Source organism: Ranitomeya imitator, chromosome 1, assembly GCF_032444005.1.
Source record: "Ranitomeya imitator isolate aRanImi1 chromosome 1, aRanImi1.pri, whole genome shotgun sequence".
NCBI classification, from domain to species: domain Eukaryota; kingdom Metazoa; phylum Chordata; class Amphibia; order Anura; family Dendrobatidae; genus Ranitomeya; species Ranitomeya imitator.
Genome location: NC_091282.1, coordinates 747,907,895 through 747,921,618, shown reverse-complemented (window position 1 = coordinate 747,921,618; position 13,724 = coordinate 747,907,895). Strand labels below are relative to the sequence as shown.

General features: G+C 44.4%; 3 long non-coding RNA genes across 3 annotated transcripts; 1 reads left to right on the top strand and 2 right to left on the bottom strand.

The window, feature by feature from the left end:
* Window positions 1-676: 676 nt before the first annotated feature.
* On the bottom strand, window positions 677-2,187 carry LOC138658083 (uncharacterized). The gene is made up of 2 exons (XR_011317328.1): window positions 2,132-2,187; window positions 677-1,193 (listed from the first exon to the last, which is right to left on the bottom strand). It is a non-coding gene; the product is annotated as an uncharacterized lncRNA (long non-coding RNA).
* Window positions 2,188-5,477: 3,290 nt separating this feature from the next.
* Window positions 5,478-7,345, bottom strand: LOC138658082 (uncharacterized). The gene is made up of 2 exons (XR_011317327.1): window positions 6,933-7,345; window positions 5,478-5,994 (listed from the first exon to the last, which is right to left on the bottom strand). It is a non-coding gene; the product is annotated as an uncharacterized lncRNA (long non-coding RNA).
* A 1,664-nt stretch (window positions 7,346-9,009) lies between these two features.
* Window positions 9,010-13,030, top strand: LOC138658081 (uncharacterized). Its single transcript, XR_011317326.1, has 3 exons — window positions 9,010-9,084; window positions 11,522-11,575; window positions 12,514-13,030. It is a non-coding gene; the product is annotated as an uncharacterized lncRNA (long non-coding RNA).
* The last annotated feature ends 694 nt before the right edge of the window (window positions 13,031-13,724 follow it).

Here is a 13,724-nt window from a genome sequence, read left to right as displayed (position 1 = left end):
ATCGGTGGGGTTCTCGCCACTGGTATACCCTGTTTTGTAGGTAATCTTCGGTGTCCCTCAGAAATTTTGATCTTTTCTTCTTCTCCAAGTCGAGCCTGTGTGTGCGAAGGGTCTCCAGATTTTGCGTTTTGAGTTCTTGAAACGCCTCCTGGGACATGGTACTTGTAAGTTGGTTTTCGATGGCACATATCTGTGAATTAACGGTATCCAGATTCTGTTGCAAATAAGACAAGGTTAGAGTCATCAGATCAGCAGAACATTTGTTAAGAATATGTTCGAACTTGGTACAATATTCCTTGTCGTCCCGAAAGAAGGTAGGTTGCAAGGGGACACGGAGGCCCCTTGGTATGCGTTGAACACGGAGATATTCGGCAAGGGTGATAATATGAAGCTCGAGGTTGACTGCTCTTTTTGACTCACGTTCCAAATCCCTGTGTTTGATTTCTTGTGTAGGGATTTGGAGAAAGTCACTTGATGCAGTCACTTTAGATAAAATCTCAGCAGTTTCAGTTGCATTATAGGAAAAAATTCCACTTGACATCATCTAAGGTGCTCGTGTGCGGACAGTCCAGACAATGTTAGAAAAACACGGCACTCAATAGGTATGGAGAATGGTGGTGCTCAAGTAGGGTGTCCACCCCGTAGAATATGGATAAATAAACTTGGCACTCAAAATGCGAGGAGTAATGCTTCTAATTTTATTGATGCATCCAGACACATGCACAATGCTAAACGTTTTCGGTCCACATCGGACCTTCGTCAGAGCGTATATTTTTGGCAATGACTACAAATATAAACGGAAAAGTAATGTCACATGATACATAGATACATGTCAAGAAATGCATATAAAAGTACAAATAGAGAAACTACAGTGTCAGTGATGTACAAAGTAACAGGGGGAACAAGTGCAGCAATGGCTAAGATCTATCCAGACAACAGGTACTCCGTGCGTGATGGAGATGTGGTCCGTGATAAGAGGCTAGAGACAGAACACAGGCCCTAATGATAGGATACAAAAGCTCAAAACGAGCCAATAGATAACAGTAGCCAAACATAACACGAGGGGATAATATAAGTGTATAGCACAAGTATATAGCAAAAAAATGGGATCCTAATCCAATCAGAGGTGAAGGACAACAGGCGGGTACGGTGACAATCTAGATTGATGCTAGAAGTGGATCTACCGTGGTGACCTAAAATGATAAAGAGCACGTGAATAAAGTACAATGTACAGGGCAAAATAAGAAGGACAGATATAATGAAGGGAGAGGCACCACACACTGAAGAGGAGAAAGTATGGAGGGCAGAGGAAGAAGGTAAAGGGGGAAAGCAGCCTAAATAGCGCCAGTCCAATACAGGTGAGAGATGAAGAAGCGGCACATAAAATAGACATGTGTCACCAAACGGCTACCTGGAACTAGAAGCCAACCGGAGGCACAAAGGAGCGACCAGGAGAGAGAACGCTGCGGCGGGTGTACTGAAGGCTGTAACAACACACAGAGCGTCAGGGGGGAGGGGGGGAGGTAACAAGGAGGCCTACGGAGCAGCGGCGTATAATAAGAGAAAACACACTGACCTGGAGGAGTGGGACCCACAATATATGAGAGAAGCGCCAAGGCTAGGAGCAGAGCCTAGAGGGAGAAGCAGCGCTAAAACGAAACAAAGCCGGGTAAGGTACCAAACCAAGGGAGCGGTAAAAGAGCTGGCAGTGGATACAACGCCTACCTACGGGTCCGAGGCGGGAAGACGCGCTAAGTCCGGCAGCAGAGAGCGACGCTGAGAACAGGGGAATGCTTCCGGGTATAAATCCCGGAGAAGCGGTGACGTCAGAAGTGGTCACATGACCGGGGAAAGCTAGCGCGTGCGCAAAGAATAGTACGGGGAAAGCAAAGGGAAACAGGGACGCACAGCCTAAGTAGCGCAGGCGCAGTGGTACAGAAAATAGTAATAAGAGCCAAGAGGCGCTGGATGAGCAGGCTAGAGGGAGAGAAGGGGGAACAAAGAAGAAATAAAGGGGAAAACCACAGAAAGGGAAAGTAGAAAAAGGGAAAGGCCAACATACTGGCTCTAAGACACATGAAAACAGGAAAACGCAAAAAGGAAGAGAGAATACAGGTGGAAGAAATCCTACCCAACAGACAAGGGATGGTGCCCAGTGTGGTAATAATGGTGCATACTAGCGATTCTAGAAAGAGAAAAAAAGAAAAAGAAAAAGAAAAACGAATTAATGTATATACAGCAACTCCACATCAAAATACAAAAATACAAAAAGTATATACAAATATATACATATATACAGGGCAGATCCGACTCTACAATAGAGGCATAGTATGCAAAATCCCACTATACTTATAGGAACGCTGATACCTCATATTCCCTATTGAGCCCTTTTGGCTCAAGGGTCTGGAGAGTAAAAATCCAGAAGGCCTCCCTTTTCTTAAGGATTTTACTCCTATTGAGACCTCTCCTACTCGGTTCAATTTGTTCCAGAACCTGGAACCGTAATTGTGAAATATTGTGGTTCTTTTGATGGAAGTGGAATGGAAGGGGCAGATGATTCCTATTACAGCGAATAGTAGACTTATGCTGTGAAATCCTATCTTTAATGGGCTGGGTGGTTTCTCCAACATAGGCCAAACCGCAGGGGCACTTGATGAGATATATGACATAAGAGGAATCGCATGTGAAATAACCCTTAATAGGGATACCCTGTCCCGTTTGGGGATGGAATACTTTGGAACCTTTTTGGACATTATTGCATTGAAGGCAATTAAGACAGGGAAAAGTGCCCTGTTTTTGAGTATGTAGAAAAGTTTGTCTGGACACGATGGACCTAGAACCTACATCTGCCTTAACCAATTTATCACGTAGATTTCTAGCCCTCCGAAAACAAGATAAGAATGGCAATTTAAATTCAGGAATGGATGGGTAGCTTCTTTGTAATAGACCCCAATGGCGTCTAATAGTAGATAGCACTATGTTGGAAAAAGGGTGATAGGTGCTAACAAAAGGAATCCGTTTCTTATTGTCAGTAGTTCTAGTGGATGTACTAGTTTGTCTAGCTTTGATGAGTGTATTCTGTGGGTAACCCCTGTTGGAGAATTTTTGTTGCATCTCATCAAGTCTAATGTTTTTTGTAGTGTCGTCCGAGACTATCCTATTCGCCCGTTGAAATTGTGATTTAGGGATAGCATTTTTGATGGAAGGAGGGTGGCAGCTGTTGTAGTGCAGGAGACTATTTCTATCAGTGGGTTTAGAAAAAAGATCAATAGATAACCCACCTTCATCTGTTTTAGAGATCAGGGTGTCCAGAAAACTGATGCGGGCCAAATTATATTGTAAAGAGAATTTTAATTCAGGCCACACATTGTTGAGGTGTTTATCAAATGCAATGAGTGAGTCAATAGGGCCATCCCAAATACAAAAAATATCATCTATGTATCGGCGCCATATGCGCGAGTGGGCTTGGAACAAGGAATGGGTATAGACAAAATCTTTCTCAAAAGATGACATATAAGCAATCGCATACGGGGGCGCTACATGCGAACCCATCGCGGTGCCCTGTTGTTGGATGTAGAAAGTATCCTCAAACATGAAATAGTTTTCTCTAAGGACCAAATCCAAAAGGTCCGTACAGAAGCGGCGTACCTTAATATGAGTGCCTGCTTCACTGAGGAGTCTATCCACAGCCAGTATACCTTTTTCATGAGTGATGGACGTGTATAGGCTGCTCACGTCCCAGGTCACTAAGAATGAAGAGGAAGGGATAATGCCCAGAGACCTAATGAGTTCAAGGAAATCATTGGTATCTAAAATGAAAGAACTGGTGGTTTTGACTAAAGGTGTAAGAATTTTCTCCAGTACAATCGCTGGGGGGGAAAGAATGGAATCAGTCAGGGCCACAATAGGACGTCCTGGTGGTTTAAAGAGCTGTTTATGAACTTTGGGCAACAGGTAGAAAATTGGAGTTATGGGATCATTTTTCACCAAAAAGGTCCTTAATCTACTATCTATAGTGCCCTCCTGTTCATGAAACTCAAGAAGGGTCCTGATTTTCTGGGCAATGCTGTTAAGGGGATTATGTGAAATTATTTTGTAGACCTCAGGGTCATTAAGTTGTCTGTAGGCCTCTTCTAGATAATCTGTCCTATCCATAATCACTATGGCCCCACCTTTATCGGCTGGTTTGACCATAAGTGTTTTGTCAGCAGCAAGCTGTTCTAGGGCCAGTTTTTCTGCAAGTGATAGATTAGAATGGAAATGAAATTTACCCTGGTGTAAATCTCGATGGAAACAGCAAATGTCCCTTTCCACCAAAGAGATAAAAGTCTCAATGGGTGGACTGTTTTTAGGAGGCATAAATGAACTTGGGGAGCGAAGACCCAAGTCGTGCAGGTCAAGGAGTGACTGACTCACCCGTGAGGGGGGGTCCCCTGGTGGTGGCTGAGTGGAGAAATGGACACGTAAACGGAGGTTCCGAAAGAACCTCTGTAAATCCATATCAAGCTCAAAAGCATTGAACTTGTACGTAGGGCAAAAAGACAAACCTTTCTGTAATAAAGTCAATTGTGATGTGTCCAATGATTTAGATGAAATGTTGATCACCAGTGGGGGTTGCGTACCTGTGATCTAGTCGCCATGTGGCTTCTGGAGTCCCCTGCGGCATTGGCCCCCCCGCCTCGTTTTCCTTTTGGGCGCCCTCGGCTGTTCCCTAAAAAATTGCCAGATGTAAATGTATACGAGGTGCCAGATCTGCTGTCGGCCGAACCTGAGGAACTGAGGGAGGTCCGCCGTCTGGAGGATCGGTGGGGTTCTCGCCACTGGTATACCCTGTTTTGTAGGTAATCTTCGGTGTCCCTCAGAAATTTTGATCTTTTCTTCTTCTCCAAGTCGAGCCTGTGTGTGCGAAGGGTCTCCAGATTTTGCGTTTTGAGTTCTTGAAACGCCTCCTGGGACATGGTACTTGTAAGTTGGTTTTCGATGGCACATATCTGTGAATTAACGGTATCCAGATTCTGTTGCAAATAAGACAAGGTTAGAGTCATCAGATCAGCAGAACATTTGTTAAGAATATGTTCGAACTTGGTACAATATTCCTTGTCGTCCCGAAAGAAGGTAGGTTGCAAGGGGACACGGAGGCCCCTTGGTATGCGTTGAACACGGAGATATTCGGCAAGGGTGATAATATGAAGCTCGAGGTTGACTGCTCTTTTTGACTCACGTTCCAAATCCCTGTGTTTGATTTCTTGTGTAGGGATTTGGAGAAAGTCACTTGATGCAGTCACTTTAGATAAAATCTCAGCAGTTTCAGTTGCATTATAGGAAAAAATTCCACTTGACATCATCTAAGGTGCTCGTGTGCGGACAGTCCAGACAATGTTAGAAAAACACGGCACTCAATAGGTATGGAGAATGGTGGTGCTCAAGTAGGGTGTCCACCCCGTAGAATATGGATAAATAAACTTGGCACTCAAAATGCGAGGAGTAATGCTTCTAATTTTATTGATGCATCCAGACACATGCACAATGCTAAACGTTTTCGGTCCACATCGGACCTTCGTCAGAGCGTATATTTTTGGCAATGACTACAAATATAAACGGAAAAGTAATGTCACATGATACATAGATACATGTCAAGAAATGCATATAAAAGTACAAATAGAGAAACTACAGTGTCAGTGATGTACAAAGTAACAGGGGGAACAAGTGCAGCAATGGCTAAGATCTATCCAGACAACAGGTACTCCGTGCGTGATGGAGATGTGGTCCGTGATAAGAGGCTAGAGACAGAACACAGGCCCTAATGATAGGATACAAAAGCTCAAAACGAGCCAATAGATAACAGTAGCCAAACATAACACGAGGGGATAATATAAGTGTATAGCACAAGTATATAGCAAAAAAATGGGATCCTAATCCAATCAGAGGTGAAGGACAACAGGCGGGTACGGTGACAATCTAGATTGATGCTAGAAGTGGATCTACCGTGGTGACCTAAAATGATAAAGAGCACGTGAACAAAGTACAATGTACAGGGCAAAATAAGAAGGACAGATATAATGAAGGGAGAGGCACCACACACTGAAGAGGAGAAAGTATGGAGGGCAGAGGAAGAAGGTAAAGGGGGAAAGCAGCCTAAATAGCGCCAGTCCAATACAGGTGAGAGATGAAGAAGCGGCACATAAAATAGACATGTGTCACCAAACGGCTACCTGGAACTAGAAGCCAACCGGAGGCACAAAGGAGCGACCAGGAGAGAGAACGCTGCGGCGGGTGTACTGAAGGCTGTAACAACACACAGAGCGTCAGGGGGGAGGGGGGGAGGTAACAAGGAGGCCTACGGAGCAGCGGCGTATAATAAGAGAAAACACACTGACCTGGAGGAGTGGGACCCACAATATATGAGAGAAGCGCCAAGGCTAGGAGCAGAGCCTAGAGGGAGAAGCAGCGCTAAAACGAAACAAAGCCGGGTAAGGTACCAAACCAAGGGAGCGGTAAAAGAGCTGGCAGTGGATACAACGCCTACCTACGGGTCCGAGGCGGGAAGACGCGCTAAGTCCGGCAGCAGAGAGCGACGCTGAGAACAGGGGAATGCTTCCGGGTATAAATCCCGGAGAAGCGGTGACGTCAGAAGTGGTCACATGACCGGGGAAAGCTAGCGCGTGCGCAAAGAATAGTACGGGGAAAGCAAAGGGAAACAGGGATGCACAGCCTAAGTAGCGCAGGCGCAGTGGCACAGAAAATAGTAATAAGAGCCAAGAGGCGCTGGATGAGCAGGCTAGAGGGAGAGAAGGGGGAACAAAGAAGAAATAAAGGGGAAAACCACAGAAAGGGAAAGTAGAAAAAGGGAAAGGCCAACATACTGGCTCTAAGACACATGAAAACAGGAAAACGCAAAAAGGAAGAGAGAATACAGGTGGAAGAAATCCTACCCAACAGACAAGGGATGGTGCCCAGTGTGGTAATAATGGTGCATACTAGCGATTCTAGAAAGAGAAAAAGAAAAAGAAAAAGAAAAACGAATTAATGTATATACAGCAACTCCACATCAAAATACAAAAATACAAAAAGTATATACAAATATATACATATATACAGGGCAGATCCGACTCTACAATAGAGGCATAGTATGCAAAATCCCACTATACTTATAGGAACGCTGATACCTCATATTCCCTATTGAGCCCTTTTGGCTCAAGGGTCTGGAGAGTAAAAATCCAGAAGGCCTCCCTTTTCTTAAGGATTTTACTCCTATTGAGACCTCTCCTACTCGGTTCAATTTGTTCCAGAACCTGGAACCGTAATTGTGAAATATTGTGGTTCTTTTGATGGAAGTGGAATGGAAGGGGCAGATGATTCCTATTACAGCGAATAGTAGACTTATGCTGTGAAATCCTATCTTTAATGGGCTGTTGTTACAGCCTTCAGTACACCCGCCGCAGCGTTCTCTCTCCTGGTCGCTCCTTTGTGCCTCCGGTTGGCTTCTAGTTCCAGGTAGCCGTTTGGTGACACATGTCTATTTTATGTGCCGCTTCTTCATCTCTCACCTGTATTGGACTGGCGCTATTTAGGCTGCTTTCCCCCTTTACCTTCTTCCTCTGCCCTCCATACTTTCTCCTCTTCAGTGTGTGGTGCCTCTCCCTTCATTATATCTGTCCTTCTTATTTTGCCCTGTACATTGTACTTTGTTCACGTGCTCTTTATCATTTTAGGTCACCACGGTAGATCCACTTCTAGCATCAATCTAGATTGTCACCGTACCCGCCTGTTGTCCTTCACCTCTGATTGGATTAGGATCCCATTTTTTTGCTATATACTTGTGCTATACACTTATATTATCCCCTCGTGTTATGTTTGGCTACTGTTATCTATTGGCTCGTTTTGAGCTTTTGTATCCTATCATTAGGGCCTGTGTTCTGTCTCTAGCCTCTTATCACGGACCACATCTCCATCACGCACGGAGTACCTGTTGTCTGGATAGATCTTAGCCATTGCTGCACTTGTTCCCCCTGTTACTTTGTACATCACTGACACTGTAGTTTCTCTATTTGTACTTTTATATGCATTTCTTGACATGTATCTATGTATCATGTGACATTACTTTTCCGTTTATATTTGTAGTCATTGCCAAAAATATACGCTCTGACGAAGGTCCGATGTGGACCGAAAACGTTTAGCATTGTGCATGTGTCTGGATGCATCAATAAAATTAGAAGCATTACTCCTCGCATTTTGAGTGCCAAGTTTATTTATCCATATTCTACGGGGTGGACACCCTACTTGAGCACCACCATTCTCCATACCTATTGAGTGCCGTGTTTTTCTAACATTGTCTGGACTGTCCGCACACGAGCACCTTAGATGATGTCAAGTGGAATTTTTTCCTATAATGCAACTGAAACTGCTGAGATTTTATCTAAAGTGACTGCATCAAGTGACTTTCTCCAAATCCCTACACAAGAAATCAAACACAGGGATTTGGAACGTGAGTCAAAAAGAGCAGTCAACCTCGAGCTTCATATTATCACCCTTGCCGAATATCTCCGTGTTCAACGCATACCAAGGGGCCTCCGTGTCCCCTTGCAACCTACCTTCTTTCGGGACGACAAGGAATATTGTACCAAGTTCGAACATATTCTTAACAAATGTTCTGCTGATCTGATGACTCTAACCTTGTCTTATTTGCAACAGAATCTGGATACCGTTAATTCACAGATATGTGCCATCGAAAACCAACTTACAAGTACCATGTCCCAGGAGGCGTTTCAAGAACTCAAAACGCAAAATCTGGAGACCCTTCGCACACACAGGCTCGACTTGGAGAAGAAGAAAAGATCAAAATTTCTGAGGGACACCGAAGATTACCTACAAAACAGGGTATACCAGTGGCGAGAACCCCACCGATCCTCCAGACGGCGGACCTCCCTCAGTTCCTCAGGTTCGGCCGACAGCAGATCTGGCACCTCGTATACATTTACATCTGGCAATTTTTTAGGGAACAGCCGAGGGCGCCCAAAAGGAAAACGAGGCGGGGGGGCCAATGCCGCAGGGGACTCCAGAAGCCACATGGCGACCAGATCACAGGTACGCAACCCCCACTGGTGATCAACATTTCATCTAAATCATTGGACACATCACAATTGACTTTATTACAGAAAGGTTTGTCTTTTTGCCCTACGTACAAGTTCAATGCTTTTGAGCTTGATATGGATTTACAGAGGTTCTTTCGGAACCTCCGTTTACGTGTCCATTTCTCCACTCAGCCACCACCAGGGGACCCCCCCTCACGGGTGAGTCAGTCACTCCTTGACCTGCACGACTTGGGTCTTCGCTCCCCAAGTTCATTTATGCCTCCTAAAAACAGTCCACCCATTGAGACTTTTATCTCTTTGGTGGAAAGGGACATTTGCTGTTTCCATCGAGATTTACACCAGGGTAAATTTCATTTCCATTCTAATCTATCACTTGCAGAAAAACTGGCCCTAGAACAGCTTGCTGCTGACAAAACACTTATGGTCAAACCAGCCGATAAAGGTGGGGCCATAGTGATTATGGATAGGACAGATTATCTAGAAGAGGCCTACAGACAACTTAATGACCCTGAGGTCTACAAAATAATTTCACATAATCCCCTTAACAGCATTGCCCAGAAAATCAGGACCCTTCTTGAGTTTCATGAACAGGAGGGCACTATAGATAGTAGATTAAGGACCTTTTTGGTGAAAAATGATCCCATAACTCCAATTTTCTACCTGTTGCCCAAAGTTCATAAACAGCTCTTTAAACCACCAGGACGTCCTATTGTGGCCCTGACTGATTCCATTCTTTCCCCCCCAGCGATTGTACTGGAGAAAATTCTTACACCTTTAGTCAAAACCACCAGTTCTTTCATTTTAGATACCAATGATTTCCTTGAACTCATTAGGTCTCTGGGCATTATCCCTTCCTCTTCATTCTTAGTGACCTGGGACGTGAGCAGCCTATACACGTCCATCACTCATGAAAAAGGTATACTGGCTGTGGATAGACTCCTCAGTGAAGCAGGCACTCATATTAAGGTACGCCGCTTCTGTACGGACCTTTTGGATTTGGTCCTTAGAGAAAACTATTTCATGTTTGAGGATACTTTCTACATCCAACAACAGGGCACCGCGATGGGTTCGCATGTAGCGCCCCCGTATGCGATTGCTTATATGTCATCTTTTGAGAAAGATTTTGTCTATACCCATTCCTTGTTCCAAGCCCACTCGCGCATATGGCGCCGATACATAGATGATATTTTTTGTATTTGGGATGGCCCTATTGACTCACTCATTGCATTTGATAAACACCTCAACAATGTGTGGCCTGAATTAAAATTCTCTTTACAATATAATTTGGCCCGCATCAGTTTTCTGGACACCCTGATCTCTAAAACAGATGAAGGTGGGTTATCTATTGATCTTTTTTCTAAACCCACTGATAGAAATAGTCTCCTGCACTACAACAGCTGCCACCCTCCTTCCATCAAAAATGCTATCCCTAAATCACAATTTCAACGGGTGAATAGGATAGTCTCGGACGACACTACAAAAAACATTAGACTTGATGAGATGCAACAAAAATTCTCCAACAGGGGTTACCCACAGAATACACTCATCAAAGCTAGACAAACTAGTACATCCACTAGAACTACTGACAATAAGAAACGGATTCCTTTTGTTAGCACCTATCACCCTTTTTCCAACATAGTGCTATCTACTATTAGACGCCATTGGGGTCTATTACAAAGAAGCTACCCATCCATTCCTGAATTTAAATTGCCATTCTTATCTTGTTTTCGGAGGGCTAGAAATCTACGTGATAAATTGGTTAAGGCAGATGTAGGTTCTAGGTCCATCGTGTCCAGACAAACTTTTCTACATACTCAAAAACAGGGCACTTTTCCCTGTCTTAATTGCCTTCAATGCAATAATGTCCAAAAAGGTTCCAAAGTATTCCATCCCCAAACGGGACAGGGTATCCCTATTAAGGGTTATTTCACATGCGATTCCTCTTATGTCATATATCTCATCAAGTGCCCCTGCGGTTTGGCCTATGTTGGAGAAACCACCCAGCCCATTAAAGATAGGATTTCACAGCATAAGTCTACTATTCGCTGTAATAGGAATCATCTGCCCCTTCCATTCCACTTCCATCAAAAGAACCACAATATTTCACAATTACGGTTCCAGGTTCTGGAACAAATTGAACCGAGTAGGAGAGGTCTCAATAGGAGTAAAATCCTTAAGAAAAGGGAGGCCTTCTGGATTTTTACTCTCCAGACCCTTGAGCCAAAAGGGCTCAATAGGGAATATGAGGTATCAGCGTTCCTATAAGTATAGTGGGATTTTGCATACTATGCCTCTATTGTAGAGTCGGATCTGCCCTGTATATATGTATATATTTGTATATACTTTTTGTATTTTTGTATTTTGATGTGGAGTTGCTGTATATACATTAATTCGTTTTTCTTTTTCTTTTTCTTTTTTTCTCTTTCTAGAATCGCTAGTATGCACCATTATTACCACACTGGGCACCATCCCTTGTCTGTTGGGTAGGATTTCTTCCACCTGTATTCTCTCTTCCTTTTTGCGTTTTCCTGTTTTCATGTGTCTTAGAGCCAGTATGTTGGCCTTTCCCTTTTTCTACTTTCCCTTTCTGTGGTTTTCCCCTTTATTTCTTCTTTGTTCCCCCTTCTCTCCCTCTAGCCTGCTCATCCAGCGCCTCTTGGCTCTTATTACTATTTTCTGTGCCACTGCGCCTGCGCTACTTAGGCTGTGCGTCCCTGTTTCCCTTTGCTTTCCCCGTACTATTCTTTGCGCACGCGCTAGCTTTCCCCGGTCATGTGACCACTTCTGACGTCACCGCTTCTCCGGGATTTATACCCGGAAGCATTCCCCTGTTCTCAGCGTCGCTCTCTGCTGCCGGACTTAGCGCGTCTTCCCGCCTCGGACCCGTAAGTAGGCGTTGTATCCACTGCCAGCTCTTTTACCGCTCCCTTGGTTTGGTACCTTACCCGGCTTTGTTTCGTTTTAGCGCTGCTTCTCCCTCTAGGCTCTGCTCCTAGCCTTGGCGCTTCTCTCATATATTGTGGGTCCCACTCCTCCAGGTCAGTGTGTTTTCTCTTATTATACGCCGCTGCTCCGTAGGCCTCCTTGTTACCTCCCCCCCTCCCCCCTGACGCTCTGTGTGTTGTTACAGCCTTCAGTACACCCGCCGCAGCGTTCTCTCTCCTGGTCGCTCCTTTGTGCCTCCGGTTGGCTTCTAGTTCCAGGTAGCCGTTTGGTGACACATGTCTATTTTATGTGCCGCTTCTTCATCTCTCACCTGTATTGGACTGGCGCTATTTAGGCTGCTTTCCCCCTTTACCTTCTTCCTCTGCCCTCCATACTTTCTCCTCTTCAGTGTGTGGTGCCTCTCCCTTCATTATATCTGTCCTTCTTATTTTGCCCTGTACATTGTACTTTGTTCACGTGCTCTTTATCATTTTAGGTCACCACGGTAGATCCACTTCTAGCATCAATCTAGATTGTCACCGTACCCGCCTGTTGTCCTTCACCTCTGATTGGATTAGGATCCCATTTTTTTGCTATATACTTGTGCTATACACTTATATTATCCCCTCGTGTTATGTTTGGCTACTGTTATCTATTGGCTCGTTTTGAGCTTTTGTATCCTATCATTAGGGCCTGTGTTCTGTCTCTAGCCTCTTATCACGGACCACATCTCCATCACGCACGGAGTACCTGTTGTCTGGATAGATCTTAGCCATTGCTGCACTTGTTCCCCCTGTTACTTTGTACATCACTGACACTGTAGTTTCTCTATTTGTACTTTTATATGCATTTCTTGACATGTATCTATGTATCATGTGACATTACTTTTCCGTTTATATTTGTAGTCATTGCCAAAAATATACGCTCTGACGAAGGTCCGATGTGGACCGAAAACGTTTAGCATTGTGCATGTGTCTGGATGCATCAATAAAATTAGAAGCATTACTCCTCGCATTTTGAGTGCCAAGTTTATTTATCCATATTCTACGGGTGGACACCCTACTTGAGCACCACCATTCTCCATACCTATTGAGTGCCGTGTTTTTCTAACATTGTCTGGACTGTCCGCACACGAGCACCTTAGATGATGTCAAGTGGAATTTTTTCCTATAATGCAACTGAAACTGCTGAGATTTTATCTAAAGTGACTGCATCAAGTGACTTTCTCCAAATCCCTACACAAGAAATCAAACACAGGGATTTGGAACGTGAGTCAAAAAGAGCAGTCAACCTCGAGCTTCATATTATCACCCTTGCCGAATATCTCCGTGTTCAACGCATACCAAGGGGCCTCCGTGTCCCCTTGCAACCTACCTTCTTTCGGGACGACAAGGAATATTGTACCAAGTTCGAACATATTCTTAACAAATGTTCTGCTGATCTGATGACTCTAACCTTGTCTTATTTGCAACAGAATCTGGATACCGTTAATTCACAGATATGTGCCATCGAAAACCAACTTACAAGTACCATGTCCCAGGAGGCGTTTCAAGAACTCAAAACGCAAAATCTGGAGACCCTTCGCACACACAGGCTCGACTTGGAGAAGAAGAAAAGATCAAAATTTCTGAGGGACACCGAAGATTACCTACAAAACAGGGTATACCAGTGGCGAGAACCCCACCGATCCTCCAGACGGCGGACCTC